The sequence below is a fragment of the Dermacentor albipictus genome, chromosome 5 (genome assembly GCF_038994185.2).
Source record: "Dermacentor albipictus isolate Rhodes 1998 colony chromosome 5, USDA_Dalb.pri_finalv2, whole genome shotgun sequence".
Classification (NCBI taxonomy): domain Eukaryota; kingdom Metazoa; phylum Arthropoda; class Arachnida; order Ixodida; family Ixodidae; genus Dermacentor; species Dermacentor albipictus.
The window spans coordinates 83,018,566-83,042,694 of NC_091825.1; the positions used below are offsets into that span (position 1 = coordinate 83,018,566).

The 24,129-nt window shown below is 44.7% G+C and overlaps 1 protein-coding gene across 1 annotated transcript in view; it reads right to left on the reverse strand.

The window, feature by feature from the left end:
* LOC135905803 (sodium-coupled monocarboxylate transporter 2-like) overlaps window positions 1-18,543 on the reverse strand; it is a 50,973-nt gene extending 32,430 nt beyond the window's left edge. The window contains exon 1 of the mRNA XM_070539420.1: window positions 18,491-18,543. The gene's annotated coding sequence lies outside the window, so the exon portion shown is untranslated. The remainder of the gene's footprint in view (window positions 1-18,490) is intronic.
* Between the last annotated feature and the right edge of the window lie 5,586 nt (window positions 18,544-24,129).

The following is a 24,129-nucleotide window of genomic DNA, read 5'->3' on the forward strand; positions in this document are numbered from 1 at the left end:
CGCGTCTGCTAGAGCACGAATAGTCACGCGATGAGGCGTCGACACGTGCACACTTTGCATTGTACTGTTCGGTGCAGCGTGAAGCAGGACCGGGAACACAGAAAAAAATGAGGAGAAGTGCTCACAACTTCAGCATTACGCGTACGGCTACGGCGGTCAAATCGTCCTCTAAGTTGGGCATTACATGTTTACTAGATCTAGCCTTAGGAGTATTAGCCAGCGCCACTTAGAGCCAAGGCCGGCAGATGTCGAACATGAATTGTGCCCGATGCCGTCGCGTGACACGTGATGTTAGGACAGCATCTTCACGTGTAAGCATCAAACAGTTTCTTGTAGTACAAATATCTTGCATTTATGCGCCTCTTTATGCTCGTGAATTTCCCTATGGTTTATTTGTTTCCCCTCCAACGGAGGCGTATTTTTACTGTTTGTTTAAATAAAGGCAATGCTTCACAGCAGTAAGGATTTCAAGCAACTTCGTACAATTCCCTCCCACTAACCAATCAGCAAGTTTCCTTGTTCTGCCAGGCTCTAGTGGACGCTTCGCTTACTATTCTCGCAAGTATTATAACACCTGCTCTTTTCCAACCGGTAATTGTTCTGCCTGTAGCGGAATTCGATAGAACAGCGAGACGCACGACCTAACACTGCCTCTGTAAGCATTCAATTACAAATGCGAGTCTCCCAAAAGAGCGCGATAACAAACTAGTGTTAGTTTATGAATGACTTTTCTTATGACGTTGTGGGCTTCAAAGAGAGCGTTGAGATTGCAAAATCGTTGGTGTACATTATGACAACTAACTGCTGGCTTTTCCTGCGCACATAATGACTTGTGTGAGCACTTGCATCCTTTTTTGTTGCTTTATGCTTTGCCAATGCCGAATAATAAGCTTTGCCTATTTGTTAAAACGCTTATAAAGAGATGATTCGTACACTGTTCAAGTGGATAAATCTGACATTGTCGATGACATTACACTTGTAAGCAAGCAGAGTAGTCATTCTCAACTTGCCATCTTCTCAGTTGCTGCCGAAACCAGTTCCATGTGTCCTAACTTAGGCCATTAAAAATGAAAATGAAAACCACAATGTTAAGGCTCTATAACAAGTTGTAGACACAGCCTATTTAATGCCGAAATAAACTGTTTGCCGTCAGAGTACGCCACTTTATTGTAAACCGCTATAATAATTCTCCTAATAGAAAGATGTGTTTTATGCCTCAACTTCAAACAATATTGCAACTTACTTGTTACCGTCGTCAAGCCAGCTGCGAAGATGGTTATTGCACCTGCACTTAGCTGAAAACCAGGTATACGACATCGGTCATCTCAAGTCAAGAGTTCTGTTCACAGGTAATAGCAAGGACATTCTGGTATTTACAGAAATAGAAAGTAATTGTGAGGAGAAAATTAAAAGAGTAAGTCGAGCTAGGTAACTTGTAAGCCCTGAAAACGACTTTTTGAAACTATTACCGGCTCCTGAGCAAAAAAAAGCTGAAGGTAAAGTAAAGGTAAAATATACTTCATCGATCATGAGTAGTCGTTTTCCGTTTCGGCAACATATTCCAATGCATCCACAATAAGTATTTTCTACAGTCTACATGCATACGAATCAAAAGACCACATTTGAATGTTTTGAGAAAGAGGCTGCTCAAACTAATTTTCGTATACGAACTTACAGAATTGCTGGGCTGCCATTGGAAGTCATTTTATATCATTTTTGTAATTTACCATCCCGAAGTAATGTTTTCTTACATATATCTGCAAAACAAAGCCTGCATAATTCCCGAATAAAGATATAAAGTCAATACGAATAAATATGAGGTGCCGTAATATTAGATTACCGACTCGCCACAAGGAGGCAGGAAGTGATTTTTTGTAACCGCTGTGCTTATACATCGTCTTTATCTCAAAAGAGTAATTAAAATTAATGCAATTCTCGTGTTTCACGTGCCAAAAGTAGCGGGGGACTCCAGGTGAATTCCGACCACCCAATGCACGGCACAGGGGCCTTTTTGCATTTAGCAGCCTTCGAAATGCGGCAGCCGTGGCCACGAATTGATCCTACGCCTATGGGCTAGCAGCGCAATGCCCAAGCCACTATGCCACCAAGGCGGGTACCTCTTTTCAGCCTCTTTCCAGGCCACATAGGAAATTTTATTTATGCGCTGGAAGTTGTTAGGCGCCTTCTATAGGAAGCGTTCTACAGCAAATATTTCTGAAACTGGTTTATTAACAGCCGGCACATAAACACTTCAGTGCCATGAACGCACGGTTTCAGGAGGCGAGCGTCATCGCCAAGATATCATAGATTACTCTCTCCACATGCCCCCATCTAGCCTCGGCAAGCGAAAATCCTTTCCTTCGTTCTCCCATGCCGGAGCTAGAGGATAGCGTGACGCAGACGCCAAAGACCCCACCTTATTTCTTTTCTCTCGGTGTTTTGCTGCGCGGCGAACTTCCGCTGACGGTCCTTCGCGCGAGCTGCTGCGTTTATCTCATTTCGCACCAGCGCACAATTTTGCGCTCTGTGCGCGAGAACAGCTGGCTAGCGGTATAAGTCAATGCTACACGAGCACTGAGGCAAACGCAAGCGGATCCCAGAGCATGATCGCGCACTGGAACACGACAGAAAATCAAAAAGACACAGTTTCGTTTTCTGCGCGTGCGACTGCATGAAGTGTACCCGCCGTGATTGCTCAGTGCCTATGGTGTTGGGCTGCCGAGCACGAGGGCGTGGGATCGCATCCCGGCCATGGCGGCCGCATTTCGATGGAGGCGAAATGCGAAAGCACCCGTGTACTTAGATTTAGGTGCTCGTTAAAGATTCCCAGGTGGTCGAAATTTCCAGAGTCCTCCACTACGGCGTGCCTCATATTCAGAAAGTGGTTTTGGCGCGTAAAACCCCGTAATTTAATTTTAATTTTTTTGTGCACGAAATGGGAACAAGCAGACGAAACAGAAGTACATCTCCCTTGCTGCTGTACGAAGTAATACAAAGACATGTGGACATTCGGTGTGTAGGTCTTATTAGAGACTTTTAGCTCAGTGGGTTTACGTTTCGCTCCGCTCGCGGTCTCCACCGTTGCGCCAGAGGAGCGGCGCGCGAAATAAAAATTTTAGCCCGGCGGATCACTCACCCGCTCGAGCGGGGCGCTCTGCTGCCCCACCTAGTGGTCAGAATAGGAGTTACTGAGAAATGAATTTCAATTATGCTTGCTTTTATAATGCAAGAAATGTTCAATAAATATATATTACATGTTCTCAGTACACTATTTGTTAATAATGTAGTGAATACTTATGTACGGGTCAGCGCCGCAGTCGCCGTCGTCGATGCAGAACTGCCGGCGTTCATGTTCGCGGCTGCCATCTTGCATTTCCCATACACGCCCGCACGCGCTTACGCACGCTCGCGCGCTGCGTATACCCTCCGTTGGGGAGTGCTTTCCAGCGGGCGGAAACGCTACTCCGTAAAACCGCTGGCCGCCTCAGCGTTGTGCGCATGCGCAGTCGCGTCTCCGCTCGCCCGCTCCGCTTCGCTGGCCGTAAACCCGCTGGGCTAAAACTCTCTATTATTAATGCGTAAGCATCCTTTCGCGAGCTTCCTAGGCCTCTCGCGCGAAAAGTGTAATGCAATGTATTTGCACTAAAACGCGCAATTTGCAATCTGAAAACATTTATCGTTATGATAAAGTAAACGCAATGATTGGAAGCTTTCAAGCGATAAGGAACAATTAAAGAAAATGAAAAGGCAATACCCTAGATAGATTGGGCTCTAGAAGAAGCATGGGGAAGCTTATAGTAGAGTTGGGCATACTAAAGGTTGGGGATTAGTCAACTTGAAATTTGAGGTTAGGCCAACTTGAAATTGGGAAATGGGCCAACTGAAAGTCAGGTGTGGACCAACTTTAAATTTAGGGGTCGGACAACTAAAGTTTGGGGTAAGGTCAACTTGAAATGCGCGGGGGGGAGGGTAAATTTAAATTAGGGGGTGGGCGTACTTCCGACTTGAGGGTGGCCCAACTGAGATTTGGGAATGGGCCAACTGGAATTCGAGTGTAGGCCAACTTGAAATTTGGGGGTTGGCCAATTGAAAGCAGCGAGCAGGCAACTTTAAATATGTGGGTCGCCAACTTGAATTGTGGGGTGGGTCACCTTAAAATTTGAGGATGGCGGAACACAAATTGGGGAGTGGGCCAACTTAAATTTGGGCGTAGGCCAACTTGAAATTTGCATGTGGCCTGACTGAAATTTAGGAATCAGTCAATTTGAAGCTTAGGGCTCCGGAGTAGCCCAACTGAAATTAGGGGGTGGGCCAACTTGAAATTCGAGGGTGGCACAATTTAAATTTGGAACTGCGCCATTATGAAAGCGTGAGAGAGAAACATATTTAGTGAGCATAATTAAGAACGGCTTGATTTGCAGGAGTAGTTCCCTCTTCACGGGAAGCGATATTAGGATGTGGGCCGACTGAAATTTGTAGGTGGACACCTTAAAGGGCGGCGGGGGCGCCAACTTGGAATCTGCGGATGACACGAGTGAAATTTGGGTGTGGGCGAATTTGAAGTTTGGGGCTGGGCCAACTTGAAATTTGGGGGCGAGCAAACTGAAATTTTGATGGACCAAGTTGAAATAGGGGGTAGGCCAACTTTAATTTGGAGTATGCTTTACTTGAGATTTGGGGGTTGGCCAACCCATATGTGGGAGGGGGGCAACATGGAATCGTGGACCAATGTGGACCAATTTAATTTAGTGATGGGTCAACTTGAAGTTTGGGACTCAGGGGTTACACATCTGAAATTTGTGGGTGGGCCTGTTTACAGTTCGGAGTGGGCCTACTTGAAATTTCCAATTGGCACAGCTGAAATGTGCTATTGGGTCAACTTGAAATTTGGGGTCGAACCTACTTAAATTTGGAGTATGGAGATTTGGGGGTTGGCCAACTCATATGTGGGAGGGGGGCAACCTGGAATTTGAATGTGCACCAATTTAATTTAGGAGTGGGTCAATTTGAAGTTTGCGACTCGGGGGTGACACATATGAAATTTGTAGGTGGGCCAATTTGCAGTTGGGAGTAGGCCTACTTGAAGTTTCCAATCAGCACAGCTAAAATGTGCTATTGGGCCCACTTGAAATTTGGGTTGAACCTACCTAAATTGGGAGTTTGCTTAACTTGATATTTTGGGGTGGTCCTTTAAGTAAGGCCACGCAAGGTCTTTTTTATATATCTTTACATATTTAGAAATATTAGGAACCTGGACTGTGACATTTCGCAGTTCTGTCTTAAGAATGTTTGTATTGTTTCGTGTATGTTGTATAGGAGAGGCGTACTTCTCTGCAAACACTGAAGCTTTTGTTACTGCGCTCAGTGTTTATTGATTGCACTGCGCAGCTTTTCAATCTAGCTATTCGCTTGAAAGCTAGCCCAGCTGGATGTAGAGAATGTAGAGTTCTGTATTTTTCTGTTCACGAGTTGCGAAATGAAGCTCTCAATGTCACTGCACCGAGAAGCAGCGGTCAAAGTTACAGCTGTTTCAGAAGAAACGGTGAAGTGTCGCTTACTGTTAGGCTCATTCAGCCTTGCAAAGGACTGCACATTCACTTAATCACGTTTCATGATGCGGGTAAAACTTGTGACAATAAACCAGGCACTTTTAATTTTTCTCAAGAACTGGTGGTGAAAATTTCGGATGATTGCATATTCCTGTGTTGGAAGCTGTGCTGCAAGGGTTCTCAGAAAATATCCTATTGATTATTTCTGGCTCCTCACATTTTCAAGAATGAAGCATATATTGCGGTGTTCAAATAAGTTGTGTTCGACATAGTGTCATTGGCGAAGACTACTCAGTTCAATTTACCTTGCAAAGCTCGAGCAATTTCTGAAATTGACAACTCGTAAACTGAAATCAAATTTGTCATAGCGGGACACGCACCGAAGTAAGTCGGAGTCATTATCTCACCGAGAAGAAAAGGTAGATTCCACATGCCACCAAGGCGATGGTTGAATTAAACCGCAGCCGAACATACTGAAAGAAGAGCATATATCTAAATTACAAGACTAACAATTCGAACAGTTAGTGTGCAAATAGAAATGCTTTCTTTTTTTCAACTAAAACTCATTTATAAACATACTACCAAATATTAGTCACGAGAACTACGGTGAGGACTAAAGCAGCCATCAACTACCAATCGAAGTTGCGGCGCAAATACTTGTGGTTTGAATCCGAGACTGGAAGTATTGCACGGAAATTTTGTTAAGCGTGACAAATATATATATATATATATATATATATATATATATATATATATATATATATATATATATATATATATATATATATATATATATATATATATATATATATATATGCTTATATAGGTGCACCTCAGTATGGCGAAGTTTTGAGAGTGACAGCCGAAGCAGAGCGAAGTTATGGTCCGTATAAAGTAGAAGTGCGATAAGATCCCGTTGCACCACGCGCGGTATGTTTTAGGTGCGAGTGAGTGAAAGCGTCGAGGGTAAGTCGAGATGGATGGTGGCTTGATGATCACTAACTTCTTGTATGCGCAGAGGGAAAGGAGGAAAGGGAAGCGAGGCCGGGGTGCGGGGGGAGCAGGAGTTGGCTTTCTCATCGTGGTCGTGGCTGTGCATGGTTTCAGCGTAGGCGAGTTCGTAGGCAGCCCGCGTACCCTGTTTTAAAGCTAATCTGCCACGTGTGCAAAAACAGGGCCAAACGCGCGACATCGTGCGTTGGCTTCCCCGCGTTTAGTGCTAGAGGTATAGCACGCAACCGCTAGGGCTAGAGGACACAGAAAATGAAATTTGAACTGCGTGCCACGGCGACATTTTGAAGGCAAAGCGTTTCAGGCACGCCCCACACCGCCGTAGCCTTCGCAGTGAAAGGTATGGAAGAAGGAGCGGGAGCAGAACGCTGACCATGTTTGATGGCCAATAACTCCACTTCGGCTGAACGCACCACAATACTTTTTGCGGGAAAGTATTTCTGGAATAAGCTATTTTCACTGTCAATGCTTTCTCTACTTCAATAAATAGTGGCTGTGGCTCGCTTTAATACAAGCTGAGTTACGCAGTTTAGGAAAACTGTCACAGACAGCACAATCGCGCATGTAGTTCCTGTATTAAGTACTGACCGCTACGTAGCAAGGAAGTGCACTGTAAAAAAAAATTTGATTTTCACCTGTAGAATATAATTACTAACTGTTCCTTTGTTACCATTCTAAAGCGTTAACAGCAGGGCAGGTGTGCAGACAAATATAAACATTCAAAACATGCATATAGGTAGCGTTTTTGGTTACTTTGGCTCTACAGCTTAATCAACGAGTCTCCCCGTGAACACTGATTCCCTGCGTCCTGTGTCTTTGGGAGGGATAGAACAGTACGACGGGAGGGGGGAGGAGTCGCAGGAATACGGATATTCCTATTTTCCTTGCGTCCTGACGTATACACAAGCTACAAGAACCGACATCATGCAAATGTCGCCAGAGCGACTAGTGGTAAGGGGAACCAGAAGATTCAGGTCCTTGTTTCGGCTGAATGTCGACCTTTCTATATATGCGTTCGATTAGAAAAATTTTAGGATCCTATCTAAACATGTCCCATTATATTAGTGGGATATATACCCTTTCTATGGTAACGGTAGAGTGGGACACATTTGGTCGGCTGCAATCATGTCCACAGACGATTCGTAAAATCCTCAAACATTTCTGTATTATTGTACATTTAGAACAGTCAAGCTTGAATCAATGCAAAATAAACGAAGGAAATAATTGGCATTTTAAAATTTCCCGTTCCTGCCACATCTACCCTACATAATGATTTTCACCGGATCTGCCGAGACTTAAGACGCAATTTCGTCTCTATAAGAGCCAAAATAATGAAAAAAAAAGCTTTATTAACTTTAGAAATATGCCAAATTATGTTTAAACCTACGCTTGCAAATTTTGACCAGTTTATAGAGATGATATGATTCTGCATGGAAGAGAAAACCAAGAAGCACTTGGCCCTTGACATGAAAACTGCGGGAACCACAGGACAGGACGGCTATGCTCGCGGTGCGCTGGCCTTTCCGCCGATTAAAAGCATTATAAAACGATGGAAAAATCTTGGACGGATGTGCCGCAGCCGTCTCCTCAGTACACAATTTAGTACGAGTATAACAAAGCAATGAAGTTATGACTTTGCAGTGAAGTTTCCGAGTGAATCCCAGTACAGTCGTGTTTTCCCCTTGTATACCACTCATAATCGCAGTCCCAAGTGCATTTGAGGCTCACGCACACCTCTAATTGTTGAAGTAGGACCAATCAGAGCACATATCCACTACGCATTTGAATTATTTCAACAAAAATAGGGTGCTGAAAAGAAATAGGCCTATTATAGATCATTCGGCAAGTATGACATACATATATATATATATATATATATATATATATATATATATATATATATGAATTTGTCTAGCATGTAGTATAACTATACTAGAGAAAATATAAACTATGATTGACCTACCATAAGACAATACACATCGGAAGATACTTAGGCGTCTGCCATTAGGTGAAATGAATCAGAATTTCTGAACAAAAAATTAAGCGTACATTGCGTTTATTTCTGTGTTTCGTCTGAGCGGTGGCCCCACAGAGTGGGAGCTAAATCTACGCGAACCGAGCGCAGATACTGACGCATGATTTTATCACACCGCACATTGGCAACAGAGTAATTTTTGTACAAGCACGACAGTTCACTCGGAAGGATAGGTTCTCTTGCTAAGACAGCCACTGAATTCAATGACACAAAGAATGTTCTCACCTCAAACGTGGACGTGACGCGGAGCCCGTAGAACACCGGAAGGAACAGGAACGCTACCACAGGTGCCATAGCGACGGTGTTGAGGGCGTTCCACATAAGGTGGAACCCGTAAGCGTAAAAGTGAGCCGTGAAACCTACCAGGCTCACGGAGGAAATTAAACTTGCCACTAATGACGCCGCCAGTGGAAAGGAACGCAGCGTTCTGCTTCCGAGAAACACTTCAGCCGTTGAGTCCGTGATTCGAGTCTTGCGCCGAAGCGAGAAGTATAGCCCGAGTCCAAAGTTTAGCGCCATGAGGACACCGAAGACCGCGTACTCCAGAACTCCAGTCATGTCTCACTGGTGTTTTTGCAGCTCACGCGAGCAGTTTCGCCCCTGCGGTGAAGGTGCCCGCTAAGAAGGGCACGTACACGGGTGTACAGCTGCGTTCTAAGGGGAAATCTCGCAGTCGTGTTTCCTTCACTTGGACCACACAAGGTAGGTGGTGTGTCGTTCGGTCGACGCGCGTATCCGCGCCGAGACTAACCTGGTTTTTGTCGGAAACTTGCGGAATCCGTGAGCGAAAATATTGAGTAAAGTAACAGTAATGTCTCGGTTGGCTCCGAAAGCAATCGTCGGAATCAGGTTAAGCGCATTGAGAGGTACAAGCCATCGGCTTTCAGCCTGCCGTCATAGCCGTTTATAACGTCAATTCACCACTTGTAGCTGTGACTCTTACTAGCAACTGTGGCTATCTGTGCGATTATGAATCCATTATACTCGTGCTCTTCTCAAACCTCGTTCGTGAGCAACGACTTTGTAAAGCTTTTGAGAGCGATTAATAAAGCTGCAGCAAAAAAGGTCGGGAGTTACCTACAGGTAGGTGAATGCGACTCGGCTCAAACGCTGTGCAGGAAACAGTAAATGTGTCAGTAAATGCGCCAGCTGCGAGGTCTCGAAAAGCTGAGAGGAAGTGTCTGGCCAAAATGCGAACAGGGCTATTTCTATACAGCTTTTTATTTTACTGCCAGAGCGCTTGCTGTCATAGACGTAAGCGTATGTATGTCCTAGCAGAAACAATGTGCCATATATATGTCGCTCCAGTAAATTTTAAAACCCTAACAAGAAACCTTATTTTCGTGCGCTCGTGTGCTCAGAAGTCTGTAAGAGAATTAAAGCTAGTGTCCACCCTAAAGAACCGGGCCCGTAATCACAAAGCGTTCTTACGCTAAAAACGTTCATGCCAGCGAATAGCGATGTAGGACATATTGTCAGCGAAGGCGATGCGCCAATGAAAAACGAACGAGAAGCATAGAGAACTCGGCCCCTGTTGTTTATATATTATTTAGGAGATGCTTTGTCCTTAAGCTGAAACTTCCTTTAAAACTTAGAACCAATACAAATAATATAAAATATGAAGCCGGCATCCAACAAAATTAAAGGTAACAAGAAGGAAAAAGAAATGGCGGAATCCGGCAACGTATTTGCACTGAATCAGTTCAGAACAGAAATCACATAAAACACATTGGATCACCAAAGTCATCTCGCATAAATCTCACAAAATACGACTAATAAAGCAGGTCACACAGATATTACTGGAACGTAATGTCAGCTCCCATAGATACACTAAATGCAGAAAACACGAAATCAGGTCACAGAAATTCACTTCAATTCAGGCACAGAAAAAAATACAACAAGCTGCACTCAAGTATACAGATTGTTCTTGTCAAAGTAATTATTATACTTACGCGTTTGTCATTCCACAATATAACCTTAAACAGAAATATAAACTATCTCACATGACACCACCAGCTACCGTAATACATTTTGATATAATATTAACGACTGGCGTGGAAGCGTGGAAACCACCATGGATCATTTTGGTGCTGCTGTTCAATTCCGAAATGCAGCAGCAATTTCTCCTGAAGCTTTTCAGAACTCATTGGCTTTCAGTTGTAGTCGCCCTTTGCGGCATGAAGATGATGACCAAATTGCAGGAAAATGGCATTCGCACTTGGTGCCACTAAGCTCCGGTCCTAAATTATTTGTTTCTAGCCATGTTAGAGAAATGCTAGAAAATGAGTTGAAAGGCTCAAAATATTTAAAGCGTCTTGATGTGACCCCAATTTATTTATTTTTCTCTTAACTGTACATACAAATATGTCCCACAGGAATGTGCCATTATCCTACGTGTCGCTCCAGAGTGTGTAGCACACTGGACATTTTATTTAAATGCCAAATGAAGTTGCCGCCCAGGTTTCAGACTTATTTGTTTTAAATTACCACAACACCTGCTGATTTTGCCATCGTCACACTAGCAGGCCACTACTTTCATTTCGTTCAGCGCACTCTGATAAAATGGTCTCAAGGGGCATTGTAAAGTTACGTTTCAGTAAAGCCCGAAAGAAATTATGTCAAGTTGAGGTCAACGCAAGTTGGGCACAGCAAGCCGAACATCAGTGTTGTTTTAGATATTCATGCCATGTCACTGTATCAGTAGTAAAAGGACTACTTCACCAGATTCAATTCTCAGCGCCAAACATGTTAAGCAGTCTTTGCAGGAAGACCAAACCGGGGCATTAAAAAGAAACAAGCAGTGAAACGAAACACAGAAACTCGTAAGTCGAGTGTGAGACAGATGTCATTTACCGCATCTCAATATCATGCGAAGCTAGCTACATCAGCCATACTGGCACATGCTTAACTCTAAGCTGCGGGAACATAACATCAAATAGAAAAATAAACAGCCAGATGATTGTCTAGCGATTCGCTGCAAACAAGGTGCAGGTGAATAATTCTTTAATACTACTCTGATTCGAGGAAAAAGCGTAAACGAGTTCACCAGGCTAATTATTGGACCAAAACACATAGCCATCTATGGTGATTCATGCATCAGGAAACCATCTGTCTTATTGTCAACAAAAAGAGTTAAAACTTTTGCATATGCCATGAATGTTATTTACAGGATCGGCCCCTGCAAACTGCTGTATGGCGTTGCCAGTATGCTCGGAGCGCGCGTTCTGTATTGCATCTAGTGAGGCCATGCAGTATGTATGCTCTGATCCCAAAACTATGCTCGTTGTTCAAAGTTAGTGTCATATGCGTGTGCGTTCTGTGTTGCTCTTTATTCATGCAGCAGGTGCACTACGCCTACGATATTTAGTGCGACATGTCAGCAAGGGCAACGTGCAAGCTTACTTAATTTGACGATGCTGGCATGAGTTATTGCCAACATGTTTCAGTATGCGTTATGACAGCGGGATGGTGCCGGGGGTGGCACAACGACGACAGTGGGACAAAGATGAATTGACGGGCAGCACTAGAATTTACGACCTACCGAGTGGTGAAAGCAAAATGGGACTGATGCGATGCGCATTCGCCACGACATCTGAGATTATTTATCGCAAGGTAAGGTTGCCACTGATCTCAGAATTGAGAAGCGTTACATGCTGTTCATAAATGAGCAAGTTCGCGATGATCAGAACCACAAGCATTCCCTACCGAGGGCTGGGCAAACATCGCAGCCTAATACTCAAATTGAGAATAAAGCGTGCATGCCTCTTTTCCTGCTTGGAATGACACTTTCTTCGCAAATAGAAGCCGGCCTGGTTCGAGGTCGTTGACCCTCGTCCCGTGAAAAGAAAGCAACGTCGTTCAAAAACCCTAAAGCTCAGCGCCTTCCTGGCGGCGGTGGTGCTGGTGGCCTGTTATTTCTCTCAAAAGAGAAGTACATGGATGTTTCCATGAGCCGGCCCTTAAGGGTCCAGTACTTACAAATACTAAGTGCAGTGGCGTAGCCAGAAATTTCATTCGGGGGGGGGGGGGGGGGGCTCACATCTAAATACATGTAGAAGGAGAATTCGTTTTTCTCGGCAACCGCTGCACCACATTTGACGATATTTGTTGCATTTAAAAGAAAAACTTACATTGTAATGCCTGCTGGCTTCGAAGTTTTCATTTACGCTGTCAATTTTTATAGAAAAGTGGCCAAAATTGCAAATTTTCAGAAAACGACAGTATCAAGTTTAGAACTTTATAACTCAACAATGAAAAATGATATCATAATTCTATGAGTTGCATCCAATAGTACATCTATAGCGGGCAAAATTGATATGTTACACATGAATCTAAAAACAATATAATATTATGAAATAAGGCTCTTGCTGAACCCTTGTACACAACGTAACCAATTCACGTAAGATACAAATTGACATACGAAATTTTTCCGCTTTGACTGTTATAATAGATGCCGTTTACTGAACAGCGACATGTGTGCTTCATATAGAGCTATTAGTTTGTGAACGTCGTGCTTCTATTTTTTTCGAGCTTTGGAATTTTTTGCAATATTTTAAACAACATTCAAGCCCTAAATCGAAATTCCGCTTGCAACTGACACTAGATTTTCACTTTCTCTTTCAAATGCAACGAATTTCATTAAAAGCGATCCAGGGGTTATCTCAGAACAGCATCTATGAGTTTTACATGCATTTGAAGAGGCCGTGTTAGAGTTGGGCCCGAGCTAAAGCTTCCTCCTAAACAATTTCTCGAGGGATCAAATACATGAATAATAATTGAATTGCCATTGCCAAAGAGGCTGCAAACGAATTCTTGAACGCTCCACACTTTCCAAACAAGTAAAATATGTATTTTTTCATAAAACAATATACTCGTATGTGTGAAAAATTTTGCCCGGATAACTGATATCAGTGCTTCCATGTTTCTTGTCTATTTATTAAATAAAGAAAAAAATCACACGAAATTTAGAACTATATCAGTTCGAAACCAGAAAATCAGTGCATGCCGTTGATATGAAAAATGTAAAAGCCCTAGAATGAACAATTGAGGGCAAATATGGAAATGAAACTTTGTCATTCGAGAACCGTGTTTACATTCTTGTGCATAAGCAACGGCCAATGAAAAATCTCAATGACGCAGTCATTTGTTCCTATGTTACGCAGGAGCAGCTGTCACAGGTCGTGTATCGTGAGTAAATGCACCGAAATTGTATTCGCAACAGAGAGCACGCATAAAAAGAAAGAGTTCTGCAAAATATACGAGGGCAAGGCAAATGAAAATGAGCCAATGCGAATATATGAGAAATGGGGTACCCTATTTGGAGCTAGTCTCCATTAGCATTTAGACGTTTGTGCCATTGCCTAACCAGTCGCGGGATTCCCATCTCATAAAACTCCTTGGTTTCCTGCCTCATAAAGTCTACAACTGACTCTTTCACTTCGTCAACCCACACGAATCTGGTTCCTTTGAGCTGTATTTCCGGTTGTCCCATAATTTGGAAGTCGCAAGGCAACAAATCTGAGCTGCATGGCGGATGTTGCAGCGTTTCCCACTTGAACTTTACCAGTCTTGTATTAACCAGATCTGCGACGTGGGCACGGGCACTGTCGTGTTGCAAGAAGACTCCATTACTCAATTTTTCACGTCGTTTGTTCTTGATTGCGATATGCAGCCGTTCCGGCGTTTAACCATGTTGGAAACAATTGATAGTCTCTCAAGATTCAGCAAATTTTATCAGTAATGGCCCCTGATCATCGAAAAAAAAGTCAACAGCTTTCCGGCGGAAATGACTGCCTTTGATTTCTTTGGGCGTGGTGAATTAGAATGTTTCCACTGTAAACATTGCCGTCGTGTGTCAGGCTCGTAGTAATGGCACCATGGTTCCGCCCCATTTACAAGTGCAGACAAGAAGTCATTACACTCATTGTAATACCGGATCAGATTAGTCAAGGCAGCGCCGAACTTCTCCGTCTTCTGGCGTTAGTTCAAAATCTTGGGCATTCATTGCGCACACAAAAGCCGATAATCGAGATGTTCTTGAATGATGACGTGAACCGAACCGCGACTGATGTTCACACGCTCTGCAAGTTCATTGATGCTTATCCTCCGTTTTTGTCTCATCAGCTCATGAATCTTTGCGATTTTGTTGAGGGTGATTGCACGATTGCTTTCGCCCGGTCTTGGAGCGTCTTTGCACCTTTCACGTCCTTCTTCGAACCGTTTGCTCCAATGCTTCACGGTTGCCAATAATATGGACTGTTCAACGTACACGGCAGCCATACGGCGACTAATTTCTTTTTGGGAAACACCTTCAGCTGTCAAAAACCTCTCGACACCACGCTGTTCAACTTTTGGAGTGTCCATTATGTCACGCAACCATGATCAACAAAGTGTATGAGAGCATTAACCAACCTTTATCCTCAAACCTGTGGGTCACCTATGTAAATAGCCCTTTTATGCCTTTTTCACTAATACGCATGCAGCAACAGACCATTCCCACTTCACCTTGATGCTCCTTCCATCACATCACGTCGGTTGCATAATCACTTAAGTTTCACGCGATTATATGGGTCAACTCACCCCTTCAACGCATCTGCTCTTCCACGCGCCATACGTTTGTGGAATGATCGTCCAGACAACATTGCATCCGAACCAGACCACGATAATCTCCGTCAACTCCTGCACTCTTTCTTTTTGCAATAAAAGCTTGCCACTAGTATTTCCAGTTTTATTTTACTTCCGGTGCCATGCTCTGTATACTACCCGTGTATTTATTTATTTGTTATTTTTACAGCTTTAAGACCAAAGACATCCATCATTTTTTGTACCACTGCACGTGTTTTTTTTTTCTTCAGTATCCCAATTTGTGCCCGACTGCATTCCTTATATTGCTAAATGTTTTTACTGTGCACGCCACTAGTTCATGCGCTTTTATCATGCCCTACCATTGTGCGTATTTTAAACCCTGCCAACTGCTCATGCGCCTAGATTCCGCATATTTGTCAGTCTATCTTTGGTTGTAGTTTCTTTTCTTGTTACTGTTGTCATTGTAATCGTTATACTTTATAGTTCTTGTATCCAATTTTTCCATATGTATAATGCCAGCCAATATTTTTTTTCTCTCTTCGTGTTATTCTTTTTCCCGCCCGACCTTGTACTTGCCGCCATACCACATTATCATCGATTCCTCTCTTTTATGTCAAACTGCAAATTTGAGCCGTACGTTGTACACCGATAAGTTACTTTGTACTTTCTTTATTACCCCCCTTACTCAATGCCCTGTAAAGGGGCCTTTAAGGTATGTTCAATAAATAAATAAATGACAGATGCCCGTGTGCTACGCGCATGCCTCGCATATAATGAACCGAACCATTATTACGCGACCTGGGTTGGCTCACTTTCATTTGACTCAAAAAGAACAATGTAGTTCTTTTTTGTGGGGCCCGAGCACTGAAATGAAAAAAAAAGAACACTACACAAAGGAAAGCATGTTGGCCACAATCGAATGCCTACTTTGGGCACCTAATGTGGCTACGGAAGGAATATCGAAGAAAACGTGAGATGCTTGGTCCACTGAGAACCATACGCATACTGCTCGGTATCCTACACCGGCGAGACAGGACTTTCCGGTCAGGTTGCGCTCAAGCGAACGCGGTGCAATCCGTCGAGTCCCCACAGGGATGGCAGCGAGTGACCATTGTTTCTTTTTCTCGTGTGCTAGCCAGAAAGCGTCCAAAACACTGCCAGGTGAAAATGCACTCGGCCAGAACAAACCGAACGCGCACTGAAGTGCGCCGTGCGTTGGTCCGCGCAACACGAGAAAAACGTATGCGCTCTGGCTGGCTCTGGCAGCCGGCGGGTAGGGTAACGAGAACAAAAAAATTGAAGAGGCTCAATGTGTACACGCGAATAAAACTCAAAGCTGAAACAATAATAAAGAACGTAGCTACCTTAACTACTTTTAGTGTCTTGACATGGATGCTTTGGCGTAGGTGAAAAAAATATTTTGGTATTTTTTTCGTGTGACATGACGGCACAAATGAACCACCACAACGCTTCGTCTCATCGGACCTCGCTGCGTGCTTTGTCAACTTGTCGATAGTGTGTTGATTTGGCTTGACTCGTTGTATGTTCCGATGTAAGACTTTAGAAAAGTCAATGCACCTTTGGTGCCAAATGTTTATAAAAGCATTAAACCCACAAAGTTCCGCAACTGAAAATCTAAAGCACAAATTTGAAAATGCCAATGCACCTTTCACATCAAAAGTTTTTGATATTTAAACCCATAAAGTTTCGGAATTTACATCCACATGCTCCGTAGATTTCGCGGCCTCCGCAAGGTGCCACGGCGAGTCCGTTCGCCATCAAAACGCCCTTGAAACTTTGTGCTGGGATGAGGCTGCTTGGCGTTATGTGACTCCCGGTACATGGTCGTTGCCGCGAAATCCGGCCCAAGTTCGCAATGTTCGCGGTGAAATGTCTTTTCGAGAGTGAAAAGGACATTCTAGACAAAATCCACAATGATTTCTGGCGCCGGGGATTGCATGGATAGGCGGTGCATGGACAGCACGAAAAAAATTCGGGGGCGGGCTGAAGCCCCTTAAGCCCACCTCCACCCCCCCCCCCCCCCTCACCACCACCCTGGCTACGCCTCTGACTAGGTGGGTGTCCTAATACGGGATCCCAGTGGCGTCGGCCGCTGCCCGGGCATGCTGGATCAAAGCCATTTGGGCCTGCTGGTCATAGCAGCCGAGCATGGCCTCCTCCGAGTCCTCCTGAGTGGGGTCGGTGTGAGGGGAAAAAGCTAGGGTGGATGGGCAGGCCCCCAGCATGTGGTAGATGTCGGAAGACTTCTCCGCACAATATGGCAACTGTACATGAAGGAAGGATTAAAAGGTTTGAGTGCTGTCCCTCTTATACCTTTAATCGGGCGAGTGTAAATGCTATGGTAAGATTGATAATGAAGAACAATGTTTTTACGGCGGTTTGATTTCGAGATCCTGATCCAGGCCAGAAGGCAACGCCTGACGCAGGTCAGCCATCGGAGAACAGAGCCCATGAAGGGCCCCCCTTGGGTGAACATGACGCCACTTCTTTCTCCCTTTATTGCATTTACGCCTTTCCCCAGCACAGGGTAGCTAACCGGTATTTACACTGGCTAATCTCCCTGTATTGTCTCTCCTTTTCTCTCTTTTTCTCCCACCACTTGGAAAGGCCCTACGATGGATGAACGTGGCGACACCTGCACGGCATCGACGATTTTATGAGCATGACGACACCTGCACGGGCTCGACAATTGATCAAAATGACGTGACCCGAACGTACTGAAGCGCTTATAAGCAAGAGAAACATCGTAAATAAAGACGTTTTTCTTGCCGCGGGCTGCAGCATCCCAATTGCTGCCGGCCGTAACGATGACTGTTTACTGTTATTCTGTCTATTAAGGCGAAAGCCTTAGATCTCGATGTTTCAAGGCCACGTTGTGAGGTACAGAAAAACGGAGCCCTCGTGCTACTGCCCACGCGTTCGTCGTCTTCATGCACATCGCTTTTTTCCACTTTTCTGCCACATTGATGCCACTAATCATGCAAAAAAGCACAGCTAATTAATATCAAGTTAATTAAAGAACTGAAACCTGCGGCCTTTGGTGCGAGTCTGACTTTTGACGTTTTGTCATAGTCGTACCCTCAACCTTTGGTATTAATTAGGGCAGCGTTGATTAAGGCACAGATAATAAAGATAGCTTAAATTGAGGCACTTGAACCCACGACCTCTAGTGGGAGAAAACAAGTACTACGAAGTCACAACGCATTCGAATGAGAATGTCAAGTAGTATTGGCACGTGGCAGTGACGTGTAAAGGAAAGAGCAGCAATACTGTGGAAGATGAAACTAACCATTATTGGGAGAACCTGTGCCCACAAGAACAGGCTACACCTGAAGAACGGCGACAGCAGCGAACACAGTCGGCTGTCGTCAAAATCTGATCAGCGGGTCAAGTGCATCGGCTTTTATACATCAGTGGTCGAATGTTCCAGAGTAATCGCTGGGACCCACGTGTCTTCCAAAAAGTTCTACACTATTCGTGTCGCGCATACATGCAATCAGATTACACAAAGTTCGGTGACAGAGAGCTGATGGAACCATTCATAACATTCCAGAAACTTCCTATACATGCAGGCGCTTCCTGGGCAGTGCGATAACATTTGTTCGGTGGTGAAACGTGGTCACCCGATAAAGATAAACAAGTACGCTTGTGAAATAATAGATGTCTCTTGAGTGTGCAGGCTTTCGCCTTCACCCTCTTTGGCGTATGCTAAAGTGACTAAATTTTTTCAATTGCTCAGCATAATGTAAATAAGCCTTCATTTCTCTAACTCCTCAACTTCGGTCAACACGCGCACACAACGGCAAGATCAAATATCGCCAATAAAATGTTCTAGCAGAAGTCGATACCGGTTTCTCTGTTCCGTGGCACTTACTGTAGCTGCACTCAGCTTAATGCTAACTTGTAAGTTTACTCTTCCTGGACTAGGTGGAAGGCCTGTTAATGCACTCTAAGGCAAAAAAGCTCAGTAACCAAATACGACTGCGTACCTTGCTTGGTTGTCAGAAACAAAGCATAGCCTCTCGCTGTTTTGTGCAACATATTTTGCGATGAGAACGCGAGAGCGCTTACGCACGTAGGTGGTGTCGAGAGCAGCAGAATCAATGAGACCGCAAAAGAGGCGGCTTCAGTGCTCTTTGGGATGGCGGTTTGCCTGGTTAGGCGCTTGCCAAACTGGCTTCGTCCCACCAGAAATTGGCACAAGGAAATCGTGTTTCACAATCGTCGAGCCCACTAGCTCGAATGTCTTGATTCATAGCTTTTTGTTGTTATAGTGCCGGAATTTCTAACAAACTTGCCTAGAGCACGCTCGCACATCACAGCCAAACGGCATGGTAATCATCGCGTTTCGCATCTGAAACCCGACACGTGAGGTTTAACAGCTTGAAGCCTTGAACTGCAAACAGCGCTGCTACAAAATCTGCACCATACTGAGCCTCCAAGACTTGCTGTCAGACGGCATATGTTATAAATTATGGGCTCTTACGTGCCAAAACCACTTTCTGATTATGGGGCACGTCATAGTGGAGGACTCCGCAAATTTCGACCACCTGGGATTCCTTAACGTGCACCTAAATCTAAGTACATGGGTGTTTTCGCATTTCGCCGCCATTGTAATGCGGTCGCCGTGGCCGGGTTACGATCCCGCGACCTCGAAACAGCATATGCTAGAGCCAGCTGCATGACTATACACTTCATAAGAGCTCGCAAGCCTTGATTTATCAAGACGGTGGTGCCAATAGAGGGATGGGATACACCGGGGGGGTGTGCAAATTTGACTTCTATCATAATTCGCCGAAGTACTAGGCAGCGAACTACTCAGTGAACGACAGCTGTGTCGCCGTAGAGATAAGACGCGTTCGAAGTCGCAGAGTGCACGAAATAGGTGAAAGCTTGATGTATCGTGAGCCAGTACGAAGTTTACTGTGTGATTTCGGCATGGTCAAATACTGCCAAGCATGGTGCAAGCTGTGGATTTCTTGTCTTGCATGCCACCCTTTAAATGCTTTTACCATGTTCCACAAGAGTATTGCTGAACAAGCTGAGCGTTCAAGCCATGATTCTAATTTGTCGAGGGACATCAATCACCGTGGCATGGTGTGAGCTTTCATTGTAGAACTGGATCTTGTTTTGTATTTCAATACAATGACCACAAGAAGGCTGTTTGGTGCCGTGCATCAGAAGAGTCCTTGACTGCTGTGATGACAGAAATGTTAGCTTCTTGTCTTCATCAATTCTCCCACACACCAATTTCTATTTCAACAGTGAGGTAACATGAGTAAGAATATTCCTGTAGCCGAATGTGACTAGATGTACAGAAAGGCAATATAAAACGGGGGGGGGGGGGGCATAAAAATTGCAGATAGAAACTAGAACAAATATTCCATGTTTTGTTTGTGTGAAAGGCTCTTTTCCAAGTTATTCCGTGAATTTGAACTTCGCTTCCGCATTATTCCGTTATTCTATATACTGTCAACAACACATACGGAACAAAAAATACGACGCGAACAGCGGTAGGTTAGTGCGCTTTGGCATCGTTGCATAGCTCGTAGCCAAAGTGTTGAGAAGTCTATTGTACCTAGAAATGGAAGACGTACGAGCCGTAAGTGCGCGGGTTCTAGGCACAATAGTTTTTATAATACTTAGTAAATTGAACCGTTCATTTGCCGTGGAGGGATCGATCATAATTGTGCTTTCGTCACCAACAGTGCATGCGCAAGCGATTGACTCTCTTTCCGAACAATTAGCATCACACTTCCAGCAGTGTTTCACTTTTCTACTTACTTTACGAGTTTTTTTGAAGGTAGTGCCGCCAAATCTGATAAAGTGAACAGCCGAATCGGCCATGACAGGAAAGGCATTTCTAGACAACTTGGATTTCTGAGGGGCATGGTTGCGGGAACGCATTAACTTCGGAACAATTTTGCATCGAAGTGGATGGGGAACAGGTATCATCAACAAACGCACTAGGTACTTTCTTCCGCAGCCGTTCGCATCCTCCGTTGCACTGCTTCGGTCCTAGTTCGGGCTACTTAATTCAACTCAGCATTCAGCCCTGCCTAAATCAAAACAAATACCACCACTGAGTGCAAGCTGTTGGCGTACAAATCACTGGGGTGCCTGGTTCTTGGACATCTCAGTGTGATGTGGTGACCACATTTTTCGCAGGATGTCAAAGAATTTAAAACTGTGCGAAAAAGGCGACAATGCTGAATCGCCCGAGGTATGACTACTTTTCACCGACAGTGAAAGCGGCCCGCTTATCACTTTCTTTGTTGAAACACAGATGACCGAGGGAACCCATATCCCTGCAGCACAAGCTTTTCTCTTAATGTCGATCACTTGAGCACCAATAAAATATTCCAACCCTTCTCTATGGTCAACTAGACACACGCGCCCTGAAACTGTTGTGCCCTTTAGGTCCGACTTAGTTTTACAAACTTTTTTTTAATGCGTTAGTTTTTTTTGTGTTCTTCATGCACTCTGCGTTGGCTATGTTTCTATCTATGCCTCTATCTAACCGTTTTCCTGCCTACTTGTGTCACTGAGTAGTCGTGGTCGTTCGTGGTCGAATCGGTAGCTGCTGTGCAGAGAGAACAGGGTTCGAAAACAACCATTGGGCCAACTTGGGTCACTGAGTATGTGGTAATGTAAACATGCGTTCCGCTTCAATAAACCTCTTTCAAGACGACATGGTTCACTTTACATAGCGGACTGGTTAGGTAGCGCTGTTCCGAGAAATTGACGTGGAATTGGAGCACTGGGTATTTGTCACTCAGTCTGTACTGGTCTTCAATAAACATATTTGATGCCAAATTAGGTAACTAAAGATGTGTCACTGGGAATGTGCCACTCTACATTAACAAAAGGGGTCACCTAAATTTCTCCCAGGTGAGCGAAACGGCACCCACGTCACAGGGGTTCCTCGAGGACAGCAACGCCACGCATTAGCAGGCTGTGTTTCAAATGCACTCAGTACGCGCCGCTTATCAATGAACGCCCCTCATGTCAAGGCTTTCGCCAGCTGCGCCACTAGTGCAGCTGGGCATATTGCACTCTTCCATGAACGTCTCGCCAACTTGAGTCACCGAATATCTGCCACTGAGTGTGGGGCAAGCGAGAGAGCATTCTTTAGTGTTGCCAGGCAACGGTGCACCACTCTTTTCCACTTAAATGCCACGCGTGGACTTCTCGGCAGTGCCACTAGATGACGCAGCGTGTCCATAAAGAAGCGGTTGGTTGTTGCATGATTTGTTCATATGCACCGGTGCGCCACACCTTTCGTATGCCACCTCAGTCTTCGCGGCGACAGTGCTAGATATTGCCGAGTGTTGCCGAGGGAAGCGCTAACGAGCAGTTCCGCTGCAATGTACGCATGCTACATAACGCGCTTCGACGCTGACATACGCTGTGTCGCTATATTGATGGAATGATAACACATTACCACCGACAGTCATCGGGAGATGGGTTCATCTGCATGTTTTTCATTGTAGTAGCTAGAGCTTTCTGATGCTATATGGCAATACAGCACCTTCGCAATGAGCCCGCTTTGTCTACAGCAGTCTCTTGGGGATAAATGCTGGTCGTAAAGAAACATGTAATGTTTCGTCATGATGAAAGCAGTCGTCACGCTATCGCAACCATATTGGCAGGTGTACTTGTTTATCTTTCCCTGATGATCGCTTTTCACCGGCTAAAATGTTAAACATTATTGCTCGGCGCGGGACGCACCTGCATGTATCGGAAGTTTCTCAAATGTTATTGGTGGATTTATTCGTTGTCGGTTGTCACAAAACCTTGTGCAATGTAATTATATACACGACGCGTATTGTGCGAGCGGGTGGGCACCACCAGTTACGCTGGAACCGTAGACATGTCACGTATAAAAGCTGACGAGCTTGCCTCGTAGGTCAAATTTTCGACGATTGCCGACTTCTCTCGTCGTTATCATGGTGCTTTGAGTGTCTATTGCATTTGGGGGTGCACGTTCGCCCAATAAAGAGTTAGTTTCGTGATTCGTAGTTTTCGTACTGTGTTTTTCACCATAATTACTAAGTGACATCTGGTGGACGTGCTTCGCTATGTAATAGAAGCCTCCTATAAGCTTAGGTCATCAGGAGATCGTCAAAATCGCCACGAACCATCAAGCCAGCCGCAGGTTGCAAAAGTTACCGCCGGAGCAAGCACTTCTATTGGAGACTTCAAGAAATAGCAAGGCCAAGACAAAAGCCGAAATGACAGCAGCAGCCGTATCTCCGATCGTCCTGCAACAACCCAGGGAGCCAACGACCTTTCACGGCTCGTCAAAGACCGCTTGCTAAGAACAGCATAATAACAGAAAAATGCACTCGACCGTTCCGTCAGCGCCCTTACCGATTTGCGACGCGAGAATGGGAAGCTTTACGGCAAAAAGTCAACGAAAGGCTGCGCGACGACATCGTACAGTGGTCAAAAATCCCGTGGGCGTCTCTTGCAGCTTCGATAAAAAAAAGAAGGATGGAACTCGGCGTTTCTGCGTCATTTGCCGCTTCCTGAACAAAATCACGGAGATGCACTTATTCCCCCTGCCATGGATAGACGACATTTGGGATGAGTTCTACAATGCCAACTATTTTTCGTCGATGGACCTAAGACGGGCCAGTGGCAATTCGAAGTCGACGAGAGGGATAGAAAAACCGCCTTTATCACGCCAGGTGGCCTCTGTAAATTCACTCATGCCATTTAGTTTTTGCTCAGCACTCAACTTTCCAGCGTGTAGTGGACGCGGTATTGGCTTGAAATGGCAGACCTGTTTAGTGTGCCTTGATGATGTCATCTTTTCCTCAAGCCGCTACGATCCCGTTAAGCGTCTTACGACAGTGCTGGAGGCCATCAAACGGCATGGGCTGACCCTGAACACAGAGAAATGCCTTTGCTTATGAAGAACAT